Source organism: Rhineura floridana, chromosome 7 (assembly GCF_030035675.1).
Source record: "Rhineura floridana isolate rRhiFlo1 chromosome 7, rRhiFlo1.hap2, whole genome shotgun sequence".
NCBI classification, from domain to species: domain Eukaryota; kingdom Metazoa; phylum Chordata; class Lepidosauria; order Squamata; family Rhineuridae; genus Rhineura; species Rhineura floridana.
In genome coordinates, this window is record NC_084486.1 from 126,549,456 (window position 1) to 126,575,533 (window position 26,078).

Below are 26,078 nucleotides of genomic sequence, written 5' to 3' on the forward strand. Positions count from 1 at the left end.
TAAGTGATAAAGCAATACTGTAAATCTAATTAGGCACCGAGTAATTACTCGAGCAGTAAGGAAATAAATCAGGAATTGATAAGCAGAGTCACGCAGAGGGTGTTGTTATAGTTGTGTGTAGATATTATGCAAACGCAGACAAAGAAATCAGAACGCCTGGAGATATTTTTGATATGGGTTTGGGGTGATGGTTAAAAAAACCCCACTAGGAAATAACCACATCCATCATGGTTTTGTAACTGAGGGACTCCTAATGGCCAAATTTGATCTTTCTGTGACACCAGAACCTCTCCCACAGTTCTGTATGTTTGAACAACGCACACTTCCTTTCAAAGGCAGTTGCAAGATAGCCACACTAAAGAGTTCTCATGAACAGTTGCTTTAAAAGTGTAATGTCCTCTAATGTCCTCTAATGACTGAGCTAAGTTCAGAAGTATATTTTCCTACCCTTGAAGCACTTACCAAAGAAACTGTTACCTTAGTATGGCTCTTCCCCTCAAATTTCCTAGATCACTGATTGATTTATTAAATGTATACCCCACCTTCCTCCCAAAAGGAGGCCACAGGAAGAAGTTAAATGTACCATACTTCTAATACATGCCAAGATTGCAGCCAGTGAAAAATAAGGATGGTTTGCCTAGGGCTGGCTTAAGCCAAGGAAGATAAATGCTGTGGGAGTTGGGGGTAAAATGGGTAGGAAAAAATGGAAAAATGCAAACTGAGCAGGGTTGGTTTGATTTACCGTATATTCCGGCATATAAGACGACTGGGCGTATAAGACGACCCCCAACTTTTCCAGTTAAAATATAGAGTTTGGGATATACTCGCCGTATAAGACTACCCCTGCTTATCACATGCAAGCGATGTACCTTACTGGCGATTGGCTGGTTGTTGTATACAAAGCAGGGGATTTGAACCCCAGCCTTCCAGGTCTTAATCCAATTCTCTAACCACTATACCCCACTAGCATAAAATAAAACTCGGCATACATCCTAACCGCTACACCGCGCCACATAAAATGAAACAAAACCTAGCTAGGGGACAGGGTGGTACAGAGCGAAACAAGTGCCAGGGATGAGTTGGGTGTTTTTAAGCTCCACACCCTAAAAATGAGATTATGACATCAGCCTGTGCTGGCACCTTTTAACTTTGGAATAGTCTACTGCACAAAACACTAGTCCCTATGATTGCCATTGCTTCTTTTTAGCCTGCATCGCAGCCTCCCCTGCCCTGGTGCCCACCAGATGTTTCGGACTACAACTCCCAACTGTGCTGGCTGGGAGTGGTCGTGCAAAACATCTAGAGGGCCCTGGGTTGGCAGAGGGTGCTGTGCCCCAAACATTTCCATTTCCAGGCCGATTCTAACAGAACCACCACACTGCAAATTCAAACAGCTTAGCTTAAGAAAAAGCATACAGAATTGCCATGACTTTGCCCACATGCCCTGCATTTAAACACACACAGATGCAGCTTCCCCTGCCGCCTTCCAAGGTCTTAGCGATCAAGTTAGCTTGGACAGACCTAGCTGCAACAATTCTCTTTTCACAAACAAGGGGGGGGGGGAAGACAAAAATAAATAACTAAGCCCAAAACACACACACAGGGGACAGAATAAGAATTGCTAACTTATTTCGGGGAGCTGCGGTGCATTCAATTTGCAAAAAAATGTATCTATAGTGGGTGGCAAAGATTTGGTGTAGGCCTCAAGAGGAGACGGGCACTTCCTGGATCTAACAGAGAGGGGGAAGGAAAGAAGAAATTGAGCCAGGGAGAATGCACACTTGGGGGAAGGTGGACTTAAAATATTCCACAGGGATGCAACATATTTTGGGAAGGCAAGCAGAAGCATCTCCCAATAAAAGTAATAATAAAAAAGAGCTATCATGCACAAACATGGCTTTCAGGCACTGATGGGCGGTGGGGACACCATCCACAATCTTAGCTGAACAGGGCTAAACAAACAGAACATTGTCCCAACCACAATGGCCCAACCACCAGCAAAAACCAGAGAGATGACCCCTCCCCAGCTAGCACCAGTGTTGGACATTCAGGGGGCGGAGGGAGAAAAAGATACATAATGCCTCCTATCTCCCCCTTTTTTTGGCTAAACATTTGTAGTCAGCTGCAAAGAACTCTTCCATTTCTCAAAACACCAAAGGCCTTTAACAAAAATCTGCTTCCCCATCCCAGAGAAACAACACAAGCTGGGAAGAAGGGGGGAGGTCGGGGTTCTCCCCCCAAAAAACCCCTAAGTTAAAAAAAAACTTTATCCAACCACAATCTTTTTCATATATATTTTTAAAAGATTTTTTTAAAAGGAAGAGAAAACAAAAGGGGGGGCTTATAGATTTGAGGGGAGGGGAGAAGACCTGGAAAGGGCCCCCACCCTCTATAGAATAGGATTTCTGAGAAACAGCATCAAAAAGGAGGGAAGGGAATGATCATTACTCTAATTTTCCAAGAAGAAAATGAACGCCAGTGTTGTTTCTGCAGCAATGAATCAGATCCGTGGGGAAGGGGGGGCTGTGAATTTACACTGCCCCCCCAAATCTCCTTATAAAAATTACCGTAGTCGGGGGCGGGGAATGCACAGCTCAAGGAACACACCCGGCCTCAAAGTAAGTTTAGCTATTAAAAGCAGCTTGCCCAGAGCTTCACGGCCACGATCCCACACACCTTTACTTGGAAGTAACCGCCCTTGAACATAGCGGGGCTTCCTTCCAAGTAGGCTGCAAAATCCTAAGCGTCTGGGACGGGGGATCCCCCTTACCTCCGAGTAAACGTGCAGAGGGCTGGGCTGCTAACGGGATGAGTTGATGCGAAAAGTTCACCTTGGCAGGCGAGGGGGAGGGCTTCTTTACTTCCGAATAAAGGCGATTCCCGCCGGGCTTTGCTTGGGAGTGAAGAAGCCCCCGGGGGGCTTACTTTAGAGTAACGATGCAGCGGAACTGGGCGGCGCAAACTCTTTCGAGCATGAATTTCCTTGGGGAAAAAACGCCTAAGCGCTCCATGCAATCAAAAGCAGGACTGGACCCAACCTTGGCCACAAAGTAGGCCTGCTGAAATCAACAGGCACGGCCGGGCTCCGTTAGTTTCAGTGGGTCTCCTCTGGAGTAGAACTTTCCTGGAGGCCAGCCCGCAGCCGATCACACATTTCCCAACTCTAATTCGAGGGAGACCGCGTCACCCCAGCCATGCCTACTCGGAAGTAAGTGCTCTTGACTTTCACGGGGCTTACTCCCAGGTAAGCGGGGTCACGAGCGCCGCCCCAGTCAGGCTCAGAAGAGACAAACATTCACACACCCCATTTGAAACCGATGGGCTCAAGTCTACTCTAAAAGTAACTTGAATTGTTGGATAACCCCCATAAGCATTTTCCCGTTAAAGGAAAGAAAAGAGACTGATCCAACTTAATATTTTGCTCACCCGATGAAGGAGAGAAAGAGAAGATGGGGAGGGGGAAGGACGGAGGGGAAAAGGAAGGTCACCCCCCACTCACCCTCTCCGACCCCAAATGGCTTAAAAGAAACATGCCTGGCGCAGACCCGTTGAAATTAACAAGTCTAGTCAGTTTCACCAGAGGAAGCAGAATTGCTCCGGACTGGCCTGCTTTGGCTAATCTTTTCCTGAACCCAAAACGGCGTTGGAAGAAGGAAGGATTGGACAGGAGGGGGATGCTGAAGGAAGGAAAGTGGGGGGGGGAAGAGAGAGACTTGTTGTAAGGAGGAGAGAGCTCTAGTTCCTTACACTCACGTTTGGCAGGAAGTCAAATGGATATATAATATATATATTCCCCTTTCTTTCTCCGGCGCCCGGTTTAATTGATTTTTTTTGCGGGGGGGGGAGGGATGAGGGAGGGTCTCTTCTGCGGCTTCCCACGCGGCGGCGGCGCTGCAATGGCGCCTGAAACGCAGCGCCTCCGCCGCCTGCCCTCCGCGTAGCCCTGTCGAGAGGACCCAGGAGATCGGGGCTCCAATACCCCCTGCCGCTTTGCCAGGAGGCTCACCGGGGACCCTAAGTCGGGCCCTCCCTGCGGCCGCTGGATCACGCCCTTCGCCCAGCACCTGCCCTCCTCCCCGGGGCCAAGCAGACTTGGGCGCAGAAGGGCTTCCTTGGATCCAGCAGCGACCTCCAGCCATCTCGCCCGCCCCCGAGCTCCAGCCCCCACATGCCGGGCCTGACGCAGCTGCGCTCGCTCGGCGGCGGCCCGAACAAGGAGCTCCAGCAACTTCTTCCCTGCCGCTTGGCAAGCCGGGGGCAGTAGGGAGCCAAGCGGCCGGGCTCCCTCGGGGCAGCCTTCGGGTATATGCAGGGAGGGGATGGAGGCGCCCCTTCCCCTCTAAGCCGTGACCATTGGCCGCTACTGCAGCTTTGTTGTGTCTCGGAAATGTTCCACGCCGCTCGCTGACCCTCCCCCCGGCCCCTCTGATTCAGCCCCGCCGTCCGTCCTCCCGCCCACGTCATCCCGGCCTGGCCTCTGGCTCGGCAGCTATTTTTCAGCACCCGGCGTATAAGACGACCCCCGACTTTGGAGAAGATTTTCCGGGGTTAAAAAGTCGTCTTATACGCCGGAATATACGGTAAATCATGATTTAAGTTGCTTCTCTAAAGGACTCAATTTTAATGAATTAAATCATAATTTAAATCACTCATGAGGAAGATTCTATTCAATCATATTTTTTTAGTAGAAGTACATTATTGTTTAATATAACCTTAATACATATTCAGAGATGGAGGTTTCATTAGAAGGTGGGTACATACTAAGCAATTACTCTGAATTGTTTTTAGATAAATTTTCATCAAAACTTGGATGATAATTTGGTCATTTTAGGACTAAAGCAGAAAGAACTTGTGAAGTCATTCAGGAGATGAACTGGCTCTAACTGTTCAATTAATCATGATATTTTTGTCATGATGTGCTAGAATCACCACCAGGGCTGGCCCCAGACATGCCAGGGCCCATGGGCACAAGCCTGCCCCGGGCCCCGGTGCTCCCCTTCCGCAGATCACATGGCGAGAGCTCCAGAGCCCCCGCCATTCCCTTGCTTCTTCAACCTACCTTTCTCTGTTGTTGTGCTGTTGCACGCGCAGCCCTGCCCTTAACCAAGATGGCAGCTGAGGTTTCCCTTAGGGGCTGAAGCCTCTGCCACCATCTTGGCTCATGGCACAGATGCGCGTGCAGCAATCCTGCTGCAAATCGCAGAAGGGGAGCCAAGGGGCCCCCCAGGGCCCTTGTAGCCCTAGGGGCCCTCAGTCAGGGCCCCAACTGGCTGCCCTTTGGAGCTGGCCCTCATCGCCACCACCCAGAGGTGCCTAATGGCTCCATGTCAATGGTGCAGTGGAATCCACTCTGGGTTTTAGTGCAAACTTTCAAGAAGCTGTCCAAGGTGCTTCTGCTTCAGCATCTTGGACAGCTCCTTGAAAGTTCGGATTAAAACCCGGAGTTTATTCCACTGACATGGAGCCACCAGCCACCACCAAACAAGCTTTTAAATTGTACTAATAAGATTGTTTATTCTTCTGGTTAGTTTCCTTCTTCAACAAACAACATTAACAAAACATGTACATAGATGTTTGAATGCTTAACTATTTCAGTTTTTAGATAAATGTAAAGTTCTTTAAAAAATAAAATTTACACAATTTCAACCAGGTAAACTTAAAATATCGGGTGGTACAGTTAGCTCAGTCCTTCTTCTTCTTCACCTTTGCCTTCCTTGTTCATTGTCTGGAAAAGAAATACAAGCTTTCCTACTTTTTCAGTTCCCAACTTTTTCTCAATTCAGAATGAATTAGTCCAAAGGAAGAAAAAAATCTCTCTACACCTGCAAAAGAGGCTACTGCTGCTAAAAGCCAGATTACCACTTCAGTGGTCTGCTCCTTGTTCAGATCTACTCCATCTCCCTAAATTCTCAATTCATTGGCTTTCTCTATCTTTGTACTTAGGAGAGAGGCAAGGCCACGCACACAAGAACGCGAGTGTGCACTTCATGTGCACCACCTGCAGAACAGGATTGATCAGGTTACCTCCCATCTCCATAAAATGCTGGTAACATATTCACAGAATATAGTTGGAAGTTATATAATTAGTTTTCACTGTGATATCCGATTCATTGAAATCAGATTTTTTTATGTTTTAAAAAACATTAATTTTTATCAACCCTGAAATTGAGTGAATGCCAGACTCCCCCCCTACACACACAGTCACACGGGGACTCCAGGGGGTCCACTAAATTGGCAGGCTGGACTCACATGCATTGTCCCTGACTTGGCTAGACTACATAACAAGCAACTGATAAGATGGTAGCACTCACCCTTGGCCAGTTGTTCCCTGATGGACCTTGGCCAGTTGTTCCCTCAGCCCCAGCAATTACTCAAAATTCCACCTTCATCTGGTGGCAGCCTGAGACTTATCAGAGTAAATTATGATTAAATGTGAACATTTGAATTCACTGAACTGAAGCACACCTGCATTCACTTGGAACACAGGAAACTGCCTCATATAAAAAGTCCATTCTCATTGGATTTGACTAGCGGTGCTTCTCCAGGGTCTTAGGCACGAGATCTTTTATATCACCTTCTACCTGATTCTTCTAAGTGGAAGTGCTAGGCACTGAACTAAGGATCTTTGGCGTGCAGATCATGTGCGCCGCCAATGAGCTATAGCCCCCCACCCATATCTCTCAGTTTGCTATTCGCAAATAATTTCCTCCAGAATGATTGTCATATCAAATTACTTTTCTGCATTTGAGTCACGAGGACACTAAAACCTCATATGTGGACATTAAACTAGTAACGATTGGTTTAGATGCCAACAGATGATCTTTGCAATCCACAGAAGGAGATCCACATTCAAAGGCCCCTTCTATTTACACATCTCTTTATCTGAACTGGGAACTTTTCAGACTTCCCAAGAATCTGTACCCCAATGCAAATGTTGGTCATCCATATTGCATTGCAGGGATGTCAACAGGGATATCTAGTTTTATGATAAAAAGTTATGGCTTTGCTGCTTAATTTTCTGGGTTTTGTTTGTTTGTTTTTCTGAACACCACTTAGAAATGTGAATAATTAAGCCGTAAATAAATAGTCAATGTGGTGCCCTCCTGATGTGGTTGGACTCCAACTCCTGTCATCCCTGGTCATTGGCCAAGCTGGCTGGAGCTGACGGGAGTTGGAATCCAATAACAAACATCTGGAGGGCACCACTTTGGCTTTTCAATACAATAAACATCCAGAGGCACACTGTAGCTCAACTAGAGCTTGATCAGGGCCAATACATGAAGTGCAGTATTAAAAAATATTACTTTTTGTGGCAAACTTAATACAAAACAAGTTTAAGACAGATATACTTTCTTCTTCTAGAATCAGAATGTAGCCTAACGTGACCATTACTGGAATAACAGTATTGTATTTTTACTGGTTGTGTTTTCAGTTAAATAATAATAATAATAATAATAAAATTTTATTTGTTAGTCGCCTATCTGTCCGAACTAACGGACACTCTAGGCGACTCTAAAGTGTTCCAATAGTTAAAAACGTCTTACAGAGGATGAGGCTTGCTGCAATATATATTCTATTTAAACCTCCATTAAAAAGTAGATAACGCAAAAGGGCAGATTAGTTTTCTAGCAATCACAGCTAACACAGAAACCAGTAATCTGCTACAAAAAAGGAAAACCTGGTATTAATATCAAAACTGTTTTCTGACTTAAGAGATGAATATTTTATCAGCTAATAGATTTTTCAAGAAAAACAGGCCCGTTGGGGGTTGGGTGGCTGAAAGCATTTATGTAAGTACTGTGTCATTATCTCACCAGTTATACATTCTATATAATTTTATATGCATACTGAGGAAACAGCTGACTATAAAACTATAACTAAGAACATTGTTATCTGCAAAAGCTTTATTTTTTAACAGTGCTTTAACATTTCAAAATAGTTTTGTGTCCATGCCAGACTTACCTGCTTTCTGAACTTAACAAGTAAAACTAATCTGGGCATTTCTCAGTGAGTAAGAACAGGAACAACCAATGTGGCCTTTCCAGATGTTATTGGACTACAACTCTCATCATCCCTCATCAATGGCCATGCTTGCTGGGGATAATGGGAGCTGCAGTTCAAGAACATCTAGAGAGTACCTTGTTGGCTACCCCAACCTAGAGACATCTCAATTACTAAATGTTTAAAATCAAAAACAGGGCATTTGTAATTCTTTCCCTCAGAACAGGGGATGTAAGACAGGAGACACCAAGATGGCGCCTGTGGGCACACAAGTGCCCGCAAAGGCTTTCCTTGGTGCCTGTGGGGTCCCTGCCCCTGCCTGTCTCCTGCTGAAATAAGATTTTAAAAAAGTATTCTATTGCAGCCAACAGAATAGTCTGTGGTAGGTGCTTGGTTGTTGTAATGTGTGGTGCCCACAACTATTTCTCCAGTTTGCAAAAAGAGTCCCTAAAGGTTGGTGACTCCTACTTAAGGCACATCCTGATATGGTTAAGCTAGTCTCCAATATTAACTAGGAAGCTTAACATTTTGTATACACATTCCCCAAGACACCCTGTTTACTAGACTAGTTTGGAGTGGGAAGACATTTGTCCATCTCTTGCTCAAAGCCAGCATTACTGTGTACCCTAGTGCAGCACCTAAAATTAATGTTCAGTCTTTCCAATATAAAGATTATCACTTGTTCTCTAACAGCAGCAAAACCTTGTCTTCTGCTTAGTGATGCAGACATAACCAGGTAACCGCTAGATTTTACATTATTAATAACAATATATATAGAACTGCTTTTATTACTCCCCCCCTGCAATTATTCCTGGTTGGAACCTGAACCTGACTGGCAACTAGTGAATCTAATCCAATCAATGCACATTCCATTCTAAGACTAGCATCTAGTTCGTCAAAATGCTGGCCCCACCTCATCTGCTCCACCGTCTCTGGGCCCTGTTATCCTCCATTCATTCAAGGAGAAGGTCTGAGACAGAAAGCTTGCTCTATATGTGTGAGTCACCCACTGCAGACCTTGCCCTCCAAGGAATGGAGGACGGCGGGGGTGGGAGACAAGGATGCAACAGAAGATACTGGGGTCAGCGGCCCTGCTGTTCCATTCACATGATCAGAATCGCAGGAGCAATTAAATGTGTTTGGGGCAATAATATCATGCCTAGGTTTTTCTCCACCCTCCCGATAAAGAGTTCTCATAACTTTGTGATGTTTTGGTAGGTAATGGTGATAATAATGATGATAATAATTTCATACTACAGGGATTTTTTCTACTAGACAGGCAAAACAACCTAACATTCTGTGCTCAATGTACCATCAAAAGCTGCCTTATACTGAGTCAGACCATTGGTCCATCTAGTTCTGTCTGCACTGACTGACAGTGGCTGTACAGTGTTTCAGACAGTGAAACTTCTCAGCCCTACTTGGAGATGCCAGGGACTCAACCTAAGACCTTCTGCATGCAAGTATGGCTGCATACACACCATACTTTTAAAGTACATTTCCTCCCAAAAGAATCCTGAGAACCGGATCTGCAGAACTCCCCACACAGCTACAGCATTCTTTTGGGGGGTTATGCTTTAAAAGTATGGTGCATACTCAACCTATGTTGTCTGTCACTGAACAATGGCCCATCCGCAAACTGAGGGACTCAAAGTGTACCCCTAATGTCTTTCATCTGATCAAACAGGTTTTGCTGGTTTCTGAAATACTACATAAACCTTGAAACCTCATTTACCCAACATGACAGTGGGGATGGGATAAGCACAGGCATCACAAGTAACTGGAGCCAGTTCAGAGTCATTGCTACGTGTTTAAAAGACACAGGGCACAGACCCATAATACAAATGTGCATATACACATTTATATGTATAGTTGCAAATTTTCAGGTGTTGAGCACACAAGATCTGGGGCTCAGGCCCCCAAAGTCACCCCCTAACATCACCCCTGGCCCAGTTCCCACATCTTCAAGTTTCTGGAGAGAAACTGTTCTCTATCTCCAACCCAAATGTCACAAATGACCTAAGACTTAATGGCATCTGTTCATGACTAAAAAGGAAAAATATTTATTTTATCTTGCTAAAATTAATCATTTATGTACTAGGGGTTGCTACAACCTTATTGAATCTGGAAGTCTGTTGCCTGACCCTAGCAGCTTGCAAATTCACTATATAAACTGTAACAACTTTTTTTAAAAAAAACGTTTTTAAGACACCTCTAGGCAACAAAATTTTATATGGTTCTCCCAGACTGTGAGCTCCACGGAGAAAGTTGAAAGCAGCATATTAATTATGCCATCTGCTGATTCATTTAAGAGATGAATTAAGATTACATATTAAACGGCCTTCAAGTCTTAACTCTCAAGTCTTAACTCTGTGAGAGTAACACAATAGGCAATGGCTGAAATAAAATCATGCATACCTAAAAAGAGCCCTGATGAACTGGACTATAAAAGAGAGAAAGGGGTAGGGAAAAGTTTTTGCCCCAAGGGCCACATGCCAGTGGAGGATGTCAGAGGCAGAGTGGGAAGAGCAGTGTTGTTCGGCTCTTACCTTTGTCTTGTAAATGTAAGAGGTTTCTACACACAGCCACATTCCACACACATTTCTCTATCCTCCATTCAGGCAAGCAATCATGCAATCACAGTTCAAGGACACATTTCAGCCAGGCAAAAGCACTTGAGGAAGGTGCAAAGCAGGACCACTGAAGGCTATAGCCTGGGAAAGAGGGTGCAAACTGGAAAGAGTCCCAAGGACTACAAAGATGGGCTTGGAGGGCCCCACTCAGCCCCCAGCCTAAGATTCCCCCCTCCTGATCTAGTACAAAATTCAGTTTGCCACATTGGCCAAGCAGATGTCTCAGGGAAGTCCACAAGCAGGTATTTAATCATTGTAGCGGGGGTGGGAGGAGTCTCTTGTTCTCCATTCTGCCTTAGTGGACAGATCATATCTCCCCCTGAATACATAAAGTAAAGAACAGGTCTGGCAGGGAAATGGCGAACTCTGGCGGACGTTAGCACTGCAATAGAGCAACTTCCAAAAACTGTCTCCCTGTCAGGACTTAACTGACTTATTATTGGCTGGCCAAAACTACCTGTCAATCAAGGCCCACTTGGGTCAGAAACTCTTTAAAAGATTACTGTTGCCAAGGTCCTTCAACTGATCATCTAAGCTGCCACACATACGGAGATCAGAAACCTGTTTGCAAGTAGCTGTGTTGGGATAGATTTGAACTACAAGATTCTTTTCTTTATTTTCTGGAAGCAGCATTCTGGCTCTTCCATTTGTTCTCTTTCTTTCTTTTCATAAAATTTGGCAGTTGGGATTGAAAATACAATTGCATTTATTGTAATTTTAATGTTTTTTATTCTATGGTGGTAGTGGTAGTTGTTTTTAATGTGTTATAAACTGCTTTGATGTTTTTAACAAAATAGTGGTATACAAATATTTTTATAAATGAATAAATGTGTGCATTTGTCCTCAAATGGCCGGAAGAGTAGTAGCGAAACAACCTATTAAAGCGAGGCAGATAAAAACAAACGGTGGCTCCAAGAGGAGGAGTTCCCTAAAAACATCCTGGAGCTGTGACTTTTTTTCTACCTCTTTAAGCTGTTGGTGGATCACAGCCCACTTGACGGTGTTCTAGTGCACACTCGGGAAAAGCAAGGGACAGGTAAGCAAAGTATTCACCTTGGATCCCCAGAAAGCACTCCTGGCTTCGATTAGAGCATGGGTGGGGAAACTTCGGCCTCCAAGCCAATCAGGGCCCACCATGGGGTTTAATTTGGCCCACAGGGCCATTTTCCCCAAACCTCACCTGTCCATCAGGTAATGGGTGTGAGGACAGGGTTTAATCCTACATTGGCTAACTGATCCCATTCCCAGCAGGTTACAAGATCACACAGCCAGGGCAGCAGGATTTAATCCCTGCTCATTAGGAGAGTGGGGATTAAAGCCCTGTATAAAAGCACTCTCTGAAGCAGCTCACATGTGTGTGCTACTTCAAAGAGGCTTTGGCAAAGGCTTTAAGACAGCCCCTGCACTCCTGTTTGTTCAGACAGCACAGGCTGACTTAAAGCCTTTTGCAGGTCTCCTCCCCCTGCTTCAGATCCCAATCTCAGAAAGAAGCACAAGGGATTCTGACATGTGGGTATCTGTCAAATTTAGCCCATGAGGCAGATCCTGATAAGGATCTGGTCTGTGCAGTCAAAAAAGGTTCCCCACCCCTGGGTTAAAGGGAGCATAAGGGCATGTGGTGGCAGCCTTTGGCATGAGTGGCCTCCCTAGACTGGCAGTAATGGAAGGAAGGGAGTCAAAGGTTCTTTTCCCCCCTTCTGTTACAATCATCTCTTGGGATAATTATTTCAGTAATTGTACACTGCCACAGTTAATGTACGCTACCACCCTTCACAAGTTCTGCTTTCCCCCCATCACATCACATACGGTGCAGGAGAGGGCTCCTCCCACTTCTTCATCTTTGATGCTGAGCCATAGTGTCCTGCAACTGGATTTTAATGCAATCCCGTAATAACATGTGTAATCCCATCTTTCCATATTATCCATTCACTTACTCCCGTTTCAGCAGTATTACAAGGCGTTGCAGAAGGCAAACATTCTTATCCATTTCACCTCTATGTTGCCATGTCAGTTTCTATTTTCTATACTGCTGGTGAACACCCAAGGCCCTTTTTAAACATACTGTAACAAAAACAAACAAACTAGTACGTGTTTGGAGATTGAGTCTTTCTCCCTTCTGTGTCCCCAGACAGCTCATTAGTTAGTTTCTATGTAAATGTAAATGTAAATTTAATTTTTAGGTCGCCTATCTGGCCGAAGCCACTTTAGGCGACGTACATATTAAATTCCAATAAAATACAGTAAATACAATAAAATATGATATACTCAGCAATAACAAAAATAACAACATATGCAGTACATAACAACAGGCATTCAATATGTAAATTAGCCCACCCCGGCGGTCCCAAAGGCCTGTCCAAACAGCCAAGTTTTTAAGGCTCGGCGGAAAGTATCCAGGGAAGGGGCATGCCGAAGATCGAATGGGAGGGAATTCCAGAGAGTGGGGGCTGCCACTGAAAAAGCCCTCTCTCTAGTCCCCACCAACCTAGCTACTGTTGTTGGTGGGACTGAGAGAAGGCCCTGCGTGGCTGATCTTGTCGGGCGGCATAATTGGTGATGCTGGAGGTGCTCCTTCAGATAAACTGGGCCGAAACCGTATAGGGATTTAAAGGTTAACACCAACAGCTTGAACTGGGCCCGGAAAACCACTGGAAGCCAGTGTAGATTGAATAATACTGGTGTAATATGATCACGGCGACGACTGTTTGTAAGTAAACGAGCCGCCGCATTCTGTACCAGTTGAAGTTTCCGGACCGTTTTCAAGGGTAACCCCACGTAGAGCGCATTGCAGTAGTCTAATCGAGAGGTGACCAGGGCATGTACTACCTGTGGGAGCTGATGAACAGGGAGGTAGGGTTGCAGCCTACGTATGAGGTGTAATTGGTACCAGGCTGCCCGGATATGTAACATAGGCAGGGAAGCTGTGGCCCTCCAGATGTTGCTGGACTACAGCTCCCATCATTCCTGGCCTTTGGCAATGCTTGTTGGGGCTGATGCAAGCTATAGTCCAGCAACATCTGGAGGACCACAGGATCCCCATCCCTGGTATATAGGATCTCCTCAAGACAGTCAAAGACAGCATAAGTGGAGTTTCATGGCTGATGTTCAGTGTTTTTAATATGCTAACTTTGCAGAAGTTTCTCCCCTCCCCCCCCATCCTGTCCAGTCAAGCTCAGCAAATCAGAACTGCTGCAATGGAACTCGCTGTTCTGGAGAAAAACATGTGACAATAATAAGCTGTCTTCCAACAAATCACACCCATTAACAGTGACCAAACAGATACTTCCATGCACAGTGAAGAGGTTAAAGTATGTGTGTGTGTGCATGTATTATGTGTGTGTGTGTGCGTGTGTATTAGGACTAGATAGAACATCTCTGCTCACAGAGGACACAGAAATGGCAAGAAGGCTGAGAGATGCCCATTGTGAATCCATCTTTCCTGCATGGTTATTATTCACTGATTTAAAAACCTAATCTACAGGCACATCTGGAACGACCTTTCTGACTTCCACATATGTACACTAACTTCAGGTAAAAGGCTGAAAAAGCTTTAAGTGGAACACATGAAATTGCTCAGAAGGTACACACTTTAATCCTGCAGTTCTCCAAGTATGTCATATGACCCATATGGGGGATGGGGTATTAGTATCATGAGACTGCAGTCGGTGGGGTCTGTGTGTGACTAGCACTGCCTGGTATCCATACCCAAGATTATCCAAGGTTATCCTCAACCAGCACTAATGAAACCCAGATATCAAACTGGAATTCCTACTGTCTTTTTCTTTTATTAAAATTAGCCATAGGGGAGGGCAATGTGGATCAGAACTGCAGAGTGGATAAAAGGGGGCAAACCCTTCCCCCCCCATGCTGCTTCCATACTCAAAATCATACAGGCACACTGGTCCTATTCCCCACTCAGTTACTAGTATTACTGGCAAATCTCAACCAATCACACAATCTCAGCCTAACCCCCTTTACAGATTTTACCAGGGCAGGGGGTGACTGTACACTGTGCTGAACTCTTTAGAGAAAGGGCAAGATAGAAACAAATATACCAATCAATAGTTTAAGAATCTCATCCACAATCTGTTTTTTACAAAATCAGATTAGTTCCACCAACCACCTTCTTTCCTAAAAACAGAATTGTATCCAATGTTAGCCCTACTCAGAGTAGGCTCACTGAAAATGGCTGCACCTAACTTAAGTCCATTAATTTCAGTGAGTCTACTCTGAGTATAACGTAGTTGGATACAAATGACAATATGTTCCACCCCTGCAACCTTCCTTAAATGGTTCATTATTTAGTTCATTTCAAGATGGCAGCCCGTGCCAGAGTTGCAAGGGGACTGTTAGTTTTAGCTCCAGAATGAACAGGCTTCCTGATTAACTTCAAATATGTCCCCTCTACTGTGGTAAACAAGTTACGTCTGATGAGCGAAAGTGCTCTGCATGCATCAGAACTACAGGGCCAGAGTCATTTTCCTTTAAACATGTGCAGTGATGAAATTTCTTACCAAGATATGACAAACACATTTGAAAAATACAGATTTCTCTTCCAGGTCAACAGGTGATTAGTCAATTAACTTGTTACCAGGACTATGCAATGGCTATAAAAGTGTCAGAAAATATAAAGAGCTAAAGAATTATGTAGCAAGAGACGAGGCTGATGAAGGTTGCCTAATCATCTGGAAAAACCTGAGCCCTGAGCCCAAGGGCCATAGTCCAATTTAAGTAAAGGAACTGTGCCAGCTGGCACTTTCCACACTAATTCATTAAAAAAGGGGGAACAAAAATAAACAAAATCAATATTTTAAATCAAAGTGATAGACTTCACTATTCAGGAACATCTACAAGTGAGATGTGCAACCCAATGTTCCAGTCTGGAGCACTCCTGTTCAGGGTCTCAGCCAGCCAGCCACGCCTGATTCTAGAATACTCCATTCCATTCTTCCCCTCCTTCCCACAACAGTCAGTAAGCATCCCATGCCCACTGAGCATGCTCAATACTCATTTTGCCTACAGCAGTTCTTTACGTATTCTGTGTTTACCAGGATCCATTAAAATGAAATTATTAATTTTAATTAAGTGCTATAGTCACACCCTGAAAATTAGAGAAGGGAGTTTTAATTTCCTAATAGTCATTTAGGTTTGAACTTCAGGAACTTTAAGGAAAATTAACCTAATCTCTTGCCTGGAGTGAAACTGACAAAGGTTTGTGCGGGATTCCCCAACCCTACCTACATTTGACCAGTTGGCTGATAATATGCCTTCTTGCCATTTCCATGGTTAGGAACATACACAGATAGCATGAATAGCTGGAGGAAGTGACTGACCTCCAGGCCCTTAGGCAGAAATGTGAGGGTGTGAGCCAGGAATGGGGGGGGCAGTGCACTTCAAGTCAATGTTAAATTGCATCTCCTAGATGTAAACAGCCTAATGACAATTTTTTAACAAAATGAGGGGAATGCAAAACTGTTTGTTGTTCATTCAGGTTTTTCACACTCATTGCACAAAACACTGGGATACTAGAGCTGGTTTCCTAGTCACTCGGCAATTGGTTGGAATACTGCCTGTTTATTTATTTTTCAATATTTACATGCCGCTTGATTGTAATAAAACCTCTAAGAGGTTTACAAAAAAGGAAAGGAGCAAAAATTAAAACATTAGAATTATCAATAAAAGACATTTAAAAACAGGTATTTAAATACATTCAAAATATAATTAAAAACAGTTAGCAAAAAGATTAAAACGTATGTCAGCATTCTACACCCCTGAATAGGTTTCTTACAGCATTCTACACCCCTGGATAGGCTTGCCTGAAACAACATTTTTAAGCAGGAGCATAAAAGAGTATGATGAAAGTACCTGCCTGATGTCAATAGGCAGGGTGTTCTAAAGCATAGGTGCTGTCACACTAAAATGACAATTTCTTACAAGTGTGGAACGAGTTTTATCTCGCACCTATATTGGTGGCAGTTCCGCAGATTGAAGTGGTCGAGCGGGCATATATGGTGTAAGGCGATCCTGCAAGTAATATATTTTCTTTTCTTCCAAAAGGGTTGGATAGTTTTCTTCTTTTAAAACAAAAGATGGAGATTCAGAAAGGGAACCTAGAATGTCCCCAATAAGCACTCTCACTCTCTCTCACACACCCTCCTCATCAAGGCTAAGGCCCTCTTGAGCACACATTTAAACTGTTGGAATGTATGAGGTTCAACCCCAACTTGTGGGTTGAGGCTGCATGGCGTTAAAAAGGGTAGATAGAGAGGAGACCTCTTGGTTGCTAGGTTATACCTATATCCCTTTGATCTCCTGCTGTCTCTCCCTTCCTGCTAGACTGATATGCAAAGGATGTTGATCCCAGTTCCTTCCCTCCTTCCCAGTCTTCTTCTTTCTCTTGAGAGGGGAGCAGACATCTTTCATTTGTCTCTCCCTCTCCTCCAGCATGAGGGTGAGCACTGGGCTCAGTGCTTGCTGCTCCAACTTAGCTAGTTAGCTAGATATAGGACTCTTTCCTATCAAACATGTACTTCCAGAATAAAGTAGTTATTTCTTATTTTAAAGCTTAAAGTCTCTGTCTGACTAATTTTCAGGGAAGGTAGAATCTCAGCAAAGATTCAAACACACACACATAAGCTCACTCAATACTCTCCATTCCACAACGCAACTCCACAGGGTCCTACAGGACATTGGGTGCCTTTGTTTTTAACGTGCCAGTCACCACTGACATGGGGGGATTCCACCCACAGTCCTTGAGAATACGGTGACGTGCATGGTTCATACTTGCATGGTGGATCTCCTGGTGTGCTGGAGAAAAAACAGATGTTCCTAGGGTTGGTATAAGACAGCCACCAATGTTCCCATGATCATCTAGTTGGTCACTGGGGAAACAGGATGCTAGACTAAATAGGACTTTGTCTCTATACTCCAGCAGAGTTCTGGAGTAGTTATGTATATGTATACAGCTATTAAGACCTCAGGCTGTTTCTTTTGCCCTCTCAACTCAATATCAGCATCTATCAGAGAGTCCAGTTGCCCTCGACAGCCTCCCCCAGGTGATCAATTTGAATGAATTTCATGTACTAGAGAAAAAGAGAGAATGTGTATGATGGTGTGATAAAAAGGAACAGTGTGGAGTACTGTGGGTGGGGGTGGGAAGCAGGTTTCCAGAAAACATAAAAGAAATATTTTTCAACTGGTTTGAAGAGCAATCTGTGTGTCACTTACAAGTTAAAATGCAGCAAGGTGGGGGGGGAGGTTTTTTAGTTTTTTTTACACAATATGCAACTTGTATTGCAAAAAAGCTGATTTCTGCTGTACATGTCATGGATAGAGGATTGATGTTACCATACAGCTTTGGAGCGCTGAACAACACTTCTTCCTCAAAGCTCTTAACACGCTTTGAACAACACTTCTTCCTCAACAGTCTTAAAGTCAGAACAAAAAGCCTACTTCATACATAGAATCCTAGTCCAATTTAGCTGCCACATTGTTTTTTCAAACAGAAGATTACTGGGATCAACATACTTAAAATGCCTTTCTTCCTCTCGCTTGTCCCATCATGAACTCCCAAGAACAATCTCTGGAATGCATCACCTCTATATCAAGTTCATGACAAAAGCCTACTTCAGCTACAATTCAAGAAGGTAAACCAGTTCAAACCACGGTTTCCAGTTCTTGTACAGAGACGACCATGGTTTTTCAGTAACCATTGTTTGCACAATTTAGCAATAGTTACCAGAAACCAAGAAATGGAGGGGGGGGGGTATTGGAGAACACAAGGGCAAGATGGCATGCGGAAGCCCAAGGGAAGGCCCCAATGGCATACCATGGCTCACATGTTAAGGCAAAAGAAAGCTACAGGAAACATATATTGGCTGTCATACCACTGTGAAGCATGGTAGGATGAAAAACATGCAATAGCAAAAGCTGCCGCCCTGGGCTCCTGCCGGAAGGAAGGGCAGAATATAAATGAAATGAAATGAAATAAATAAATAGCTTGAACCTCTTTCAGAAGCATTTCAAGATCTTATTTTGACTGGCTATCAGTGTCAAGGATTAAAGGTGAAAGATGGCTTTCTAACATGCTTTTCTATTCACATTAGTCCTATTTGAGCATTATTAGCTCCCATGCACATCAACATGAGAGCAGGGAGATGTTGAGTAGCCCTGTCCCCAACACTGCATGGTCCATCTAGGCCCTCCCTCAGTGTCCATGCACACAACACAAACCCCTGTAGGGGGGAAGTTTGCACAGATGTAGGTTTCCCCGAGATCTCAACCTGATTGTTTCAGGTTCCAGATCCTCAGGCAGTTTTCAAGTGCACAACTAAAGGTGCAAAGGCCCTCTCCTTTCAGGAATTTGCACCATACATATGAGCACTGTGGTAGAGCCTACATGGAGGGGGAGTACTCAGCATGACCCTGCTTCTTGCTCCTATGCTGATGAATGTGGCAGCCAATAACAATAGGACATCTGATTTTAATAGATATAGATGTGTGTGAGAGAGAGAGAGTGCGAGAGTAAGGTATGGAGTGAGTCCATAACTTTACCTCCCCATCTTCTCTCAGAACTTAACACATTCCTTCCTTCCAGCATCCTCAAATGTAGTTTAATTTCTGAAATATGAAGCTTTTGACATTTTGCCACACTGCATGGCATCTAACCTTGAGATGCAACACAGATGTAGCATAACAGGAAGCACAAAAGTTGTGCAAACTCCCTTCTGCCCCCCCTCCCTCCCTCTCCCTCTCCCTCTCAAAACAGAATGCAGCAGATGATTAAGCTGATCCAGCATCAAGATCTATAGCCACTTGGCTTTCAACCCATGTTTCTGAAGTTATGCAGTCATTTATATTCCAAAAGGTACTATCAGCCACAGTATCCTTCTTGTCGGCTTATCCCGATTAATTTTGAAAGAACCAACCAGTTTTTCAAGTAGTTCCAGTCCTTTCTGGAAGAACTGTTCCAGAAGGTGATGTTGGGAGACTTCTGTGGTATCCCATGATCTTTGGCTTATGACAGGATGGGGAACCTCATACCAGGGGCTGAATGTGGCCCTTCAGCTCTATCTGGCCCTCAGAACTCTCAGGCCACATCCCTTACTGGTCCTTATATCTGGCTTATATGGTGCCCCAAGGGTCTACTCTGTCTTAAGTTATTTGTAAGTATCTACCTGAAACCGCTGGAGGTTTGGACTGTGGTGTTATGAGTGCATGGATGAGCACAGCTCTACCCCTTTTTCCCATCATCTGATCCTGGGTGTGTGTGTTAAAATCTTTAACCAGTGTCTAGAGGTGGTTCTGGGGTGGATGACGGCTAACAAGATGAAATCCAGAGATAATGTTGGTAGGGAACCTGCCTGCTCCAAAGAGTGATGTACAGCTGGTTCTGGATGCGATTGCACTCCATCATGTTCTCTGGCCTCAATCCCTCCTCTGGCTTACAGGAAGATTCAGAAGGGAAGGAGGCATCAACTGGGGAGGGATCCCCCACTCCAGTACTGTCCAGGCCAGAGGACGGAGGGACCCTTCCCCAATTCAGTCCTCACCATGCCCATGCTGTAGAAACCAAAAGCTACAGATTCAGACAATGGCCCTTTAAGAAACAGAGAATAGGGCTTTAACAGACAGCTCCTCAGGGGAAATGGGGTTAGATGCAGACCAGACAGCCTTAATAAGGCCCCAGAATGCTGCCCTTACAACAGCTCTCTTTGGGCAAACTTCAGCTAGCACATGCCAAACTGACCTATCCATGGTCCTGAAAGGCAATTCTTTGCCTTGCCTGTTATGATCTGGCATCCCCAATCTTGACCTTGTTCTACTGGATTTGACTGTGTCCTCTTGGATGTGACTTTGCTCTTCTGGATGTGATCCTTCCCTTCCAATGCATGCCACTGATTCAACCCAGGCTCCGCTGGGAGTCTTAAGCCAAGCGAGGACAGGACAAAGACCCCCTAAATGACCAAGTGAATTGTTTAGCTGTACTCCTGGTCATGGCGCTTAACTGGGGAAGCTTGGGTGGTGGTGGCTGCGGTGGCAGCGGCCAGGAGTACATTCACCCGCTTAGGCTGATACACCAACTGCAACCAGCCCTATCTAGAGAGACTCCTCTTGCCTCTGTAATCCATGCCCTAATCACATCCACACTGGACTACTGCAATGTGCTCTGTATGGGGCTGCCTTTCACCATGATTCAGAAAGTCCCACTGTTCCAGGATGTGATCGCCTGATTTCTGTTGAGAGTTGGATGGTGAGTTCATTTGATACCATTACTGCACCAGATACACTGGTTAACAGCGCATTTCCAAGACTCTTTACAGTGTTGGTTTTGACCTTTAAAGCTTTCAGTAGTTTGGATCTGAATTATTTGACTGCTCCACCAGGAGGAGTTAAATTGACAGGCATGATGCAGTGGGCATTCTCTGTGGCAGCTCCACAGCTTTGGACTTCAGCTCACATTGGGCTCAACCAATACATAAACGGAACTTGCACTTTTTCAAGTGCCACATAATGCTTGTTCCGTATTTGTGAGGAGTCAACATTTTCATGCTGCAACATCTGTGCTTTGGAACTCCTGCCTACTGAAATTAGGCAGGCGACCTCACTATATTGTTTGAGACACCTGCTGAACACTATCTAATTTCAGCAAACCTACCCAGACACATAACTTAGTTATCTACATTCACTTTAAAAGTTTTACTGATTGTATCTATGTTTTAATTACTATTTATGTATTTTTAATAGTTTTGTGGATTTTTAGAAGTGTTTTATCTATAATGTTATTATGTACACCATTTAGACAGCTCTTAGATTTAAGCAGTTTAAAACTCTTTCTAAATAAACAAAAAACAACAATGCACAACAGGCCTTTTGGAGAGATCTTAAGGCTCTTTTCTGGGTAATGGTGATTTTCCTTTGAAGGTTTTTATTCTTATTGGTCAGTTCTGATTATATTTTACTGATTTGGGGGTGGTACTGCCTATTTTATTATTATCATTATTAATTTGATTTCTTACCTGCCCTTCACCGTAAGGTCCCAGGGCAGGTTAGAGCCATTTACAAATACAATATTAAAAACAGGTTAAACCATGTAGGTAGGTAGGTAGGTAGGTAGGTAGGTAGGTAGGTAGGTAGGTAGGTAGGTAGGTAGGTAGGTAGGTAGGTAGGTAGGTAGGTAGGTAGGATGGATGGATGGATGGATGGATGGATGGATGGATGGATGGATGGATGGATGGATGGATGGATGGATGGATGGATGGATGGATGGATGGATGGATGGATGGATGGATGGATGGATGGATGGATGGATGGATGGATGGATGGATGGATGGATGGATGGATGGATGGATGGATGGATGGATGGATGGATGGATGGATGTTTTGAAAGCCTTTTAAAATGTTTTTAAAGATGTTTTGTTTTAATTTTAAAGTATTTTTAAAGTCTGTTTTATGAAGTTTTAAAGTGTTTTTAGTGCTTTTGTTTGCCACCCTGAGCTCCTGCTGGAAGGAAAGGCGGGATATAAATTAAATAATAAATAAATAAATATACACACATACACACACATACAGTGTCAAAGGCCAGGGTAAATAGGTGCTGGTCTCCCAGTATTTTATTTATGAGTATTGAAATACCATTTCTGTGTTTTATTGTACGCTGGCTTGAAAGGCAGCACAGAAACATTTTAAATAAAATAAAGTAAGACCCTTCTGATGCTAAACATTCATGCATCACCATCTGCTTGCATTCCACTTAAATACTAAAGTGAGTCCTGCTGGCTGAACTGGATGTCTTGTATTTGCATTATTACACTTAAGGGAGGGTTTAAAGGTTCTCTCAAACTTGGGAAGGCTCAGCCTGCCCACCCCTTCATCTTGATCCACAAGATTTTTCTTTCCCTTGTGAGCAATACCTTCCAGCAGCCTTTATTCTCTTTCTATGAAATTTGTCTTTATTACTCTCAGACCACTTTCCCAATTCATCAAAGTCAACATGATCTCCAATCCTATCATCCAACCCTTTCTATCAGTCCAGAGAACCTCAGGTCTTTCATTTTCATAGTGAAGAAATATCTTATTCCAGTTATTTTTTATTATTATTGGTGTTGACATAGCCCCATCTAAAGTTAAGGCATGTTTTCAGCACATCAAATGTATTTTTAGCACTGGTGTGCTAGACTTTATATTAGAAATGATAAAATACACTGGAAGCCTCTGCTAAAGTTTGATATTTTCGTAATGAAAACAGAAAAAAATCTGGTGTTGACCATACTAGGTTAAGAATACACAAAAGTTTACTGAAAACACCCTAACAAATATATTTCTCTTAAAATTGGTAGACATTTAATCAGCGCATGAGGTTAGAATCTCTCCTCGCAGTCTATAGTTCAACTTACAGGCCCAGTTTTAGGAATGAAAATAACATTGCCTGTGGCACACTTAATTTACAGGAAAACAAGCTGGGATGGAAATATTTGTGCCTATTAGTGGTAAAAGAATTGGACATTTTGTGACAGGGAGGGAAAACAAGCCCTTTTCGCTTGGTAGATACAAAGTCTTAAAATTAGATTTTACCGCCACCAGATTATTTCATATTAAGTGCACACAAGCATGTGTCAAATGAAACAAAAATATTTTTCATAAGGTTAAAACCAATGCAATTACAGAACCGAAAACAGGATAGGTCCCTTTTCTTGATTAAAAAAGTGATTGCAGTAAGAGAAACCTTTAACCTTAGCAGTATAAGCAATAAGCATAGAGACATACTTACTGTTCTGCTGGTTCCACCTCTTTTCTGAAAATGGGGGCACACGATGCTAGTCAAATCCTGCCCCTTTTTACTATAAAACCTGGTGGGATCAGCTTGAGTGCATTTTTTAAAAATTCAATTTCAAAGAGATTTCACAACTGATCAGCAGATCAACTCATTCCCCATCCAGGTGTGGCTAATGAAAACGCTTTGCTTGTAGACGACTAGCACTTTTGTTTGCTACCCTGGGCTCCTACAGGGAGGAAGGGTGGGATATAAACCTAATAAATAAATAATAGTGTGCTCACAGCCCAAATCACAAGTATTATTGAAGAGGGTCCTTTACTATAATATCTCACAATAAAGTTGCACTAGGATAATTATCTTGAGCAAAGGACATGTGTCCCTGAATGTAAAAAGCAGTGGGTAATGGGGGAGGGAACTGTGTAAAATCATTAAGAGGAGTCAGTGGAGATAACCACATAAATCATATTTATCTTTTGGAGTAGCACCTCGTAGAATACTCTTTGGGATGGGTAGGTGAGAGGAGAGTACAGGCTGGGATCCAAACAGCCCTATGATCCAGTGGAAGGCACTTCTAGGCATTCAAAAGGAACGTGTCTCTTATTTCCACCTATTCACTTCTCTAGCTACAGTGGCCATTCAAAAGAATCTGGAGGGGGGGTGCACAAGAGGGGGCCCAGGATCTCTTCTCGATCATCCCAGAGTGCAGGACACAGAACAATGAGCACAAATTATAGGAAGCCAGATTTCAGCTGAACATCAGGAAAAACTTCCTAACTGTCAGAGCGGTACAACAATGGAACCAATGACCTAGCGAGGTGGTGGGCTCTGTAGGCATTCAAGAGGCAGCTGGACAGACACTTGTCGGGTATGCTTTAAGTTGGATTCCTGTACTGAGTAGGGGGTTGGATTCGATGGCGTTTTAGGCCTCTTCCAACTCTACTATCCTATGATTCTAAATTTAAAAAGCTGCACCACGAGTGGAATTCCATTAGCATTTCTTTAGTTCCAAGTTATTGTCCATGTTTGCATGTAACAATAAACAGTAATGAAAACCTTACTCTGCATGAACTACATGCTAGTGTGGGGGTTGCTAACCCAGTGCCCATGGGTACTATGGCACCTACAAAGAAATTCATTGGTTCCCCAAGTAGAGGGCCCAGACTCTGAGCTTTTATTTAAAAAAAATACTCTAGAAAGAATGTTATGAAGCAAAATGTGCAGGTGCCCTTCTAAGCAATTTCTGTGAAGGGAACCAGCCTGGTTGCTCCAGGCTGTTCGCATTTTTAGCCAATGAGTGAGTACAGGATGGCAGCCTAGGATTTTGTTGAGGACTGACATTGTGGAAAGCAGAATCTTGTGTCTTCAACAGCTGTATCTCCACAAAGAGGACAAGCAGGACATAGTTGACTTCCCATGGTAAACATGAAGTTGGCAGGACTGGGATGGGGGACAGAAGTGGCAATGACTGTATTCTTTCTAATTTTGTGTTGCACCATGCCCCCACAGCAGACATTTTGTGCTATTCCATGCCCCCATGGCAGACATTTAGTAACTGGTGCCCTGAGCACTCTCTCAAAATTCAAAATGTGCTCATAAGTCCAAAACGGTTGGTGACTCCTGTACTAGTGCATGCAGCCCATTCATTCCCACTTTGCTTGTCCCTTTGTGCAAGTGTGTAAACGGCACAGGAAGAGGAGAGCTTAGCACAGGGGTTCCAAACCATTTTCAGGCCTGTGGACACATTTGGAAATCAAAGAAGCTGTCGTGGACACATTTGACTTTTTACTGTAATACTGTGTGTGTGTGTAGACTGCCTTATGAGATGTTATAGGAAAGTGTGGGTTATAAATGTTTAAATAAACAAATAAAATGCCCATTTACCTAAAGAAAATGTGGTTATGCTCAAAACCCACCTACCCCAAAAGAGGCAAAACACATACATGCATCACAAAGCAAATTAAAACACAGACAAAAAAAAAGCAGGCAACTCCTTCAGCCAAAGAAAAAAGCAAAAAGGAAACAAAACACTCACCCCTCAATTTTTAAGATAAAAAAATGGGAGAAGCAAGGGACCTTAGTAGGTACCATGGGGCAGTGTATGAGGGTGCCATGGTGCCCATAGGCACCCCGTTGGGGACCCCAGGCTTGGTGTTACATTCACACTCAGGATTATGGTTAGTTTCTCCCTAACAAGCCAGGATTCATAAGCCAACAGTAAACCTTGCTTTTAGGCTAAGAGAAATAGGGAGAAATAAATCACAATACCAGAGCTGGACATAATGCTAAGCTGTTTCCTTCCTGGTTTGTTTACTCTGCTCACAAGAAGGGAAGAGACACAGCAGGAGTAATCAGGCTTCATGAACCGCATAGTTATGAAGCCCAAAGTTCTTGGCTTATTATGAGATGCAGCGCAGCAAACATGGCTAAATAAAAGCTGATCACATGTAAATGGTACAGGGAAAGGTTTCACCAAACCCATTTTCAGAAGGACACTCTCATGGGTACACTGATCGCATGAATGGGGAGCAGAAATGTGTTTGCTGGTCCTGCCTTTAATGCCACCCACCCCACTGGCCGTGGCCACTCCCCCAACATCCGCGTGTCTGGCACAATGTCTGAAAAGGGGCGCCTGCAGAGTAGGCTTTTGACATTCACTTTTGGCAGCCCTG

General features: G+C 43.8%; 1 protein-coding gene across 5 annotated transcripts in view; it reads right to left on the minus strand.

Moving 5' to 3' along the window:
- Positions 1 to 26,078, minus strand: part of PPM1L (protein phosphatase, Mg2+/Mn2+ dependent 1L) — a 260,464-nt gene that overhangs the window by 192,661 nt on the left and 41,725 nt on the right. Inside the window, exon 1 of one of the 5 annotated variants that reach the window (XM_061637211.1) lies at positions 2,771 to 2,872. The exons of the other annotated variants lie outside the window; for them this stretch is intronic. The gene's annotated coding sequence lies outside the window, so the exon portion shown is untranslated. Of the gene's footprint in view, positions 1 to 2,770; positions 2,873 to 26,078 lie in introns of those variants that run through there. 5 annotated transcript variants of the gene reach the window in all.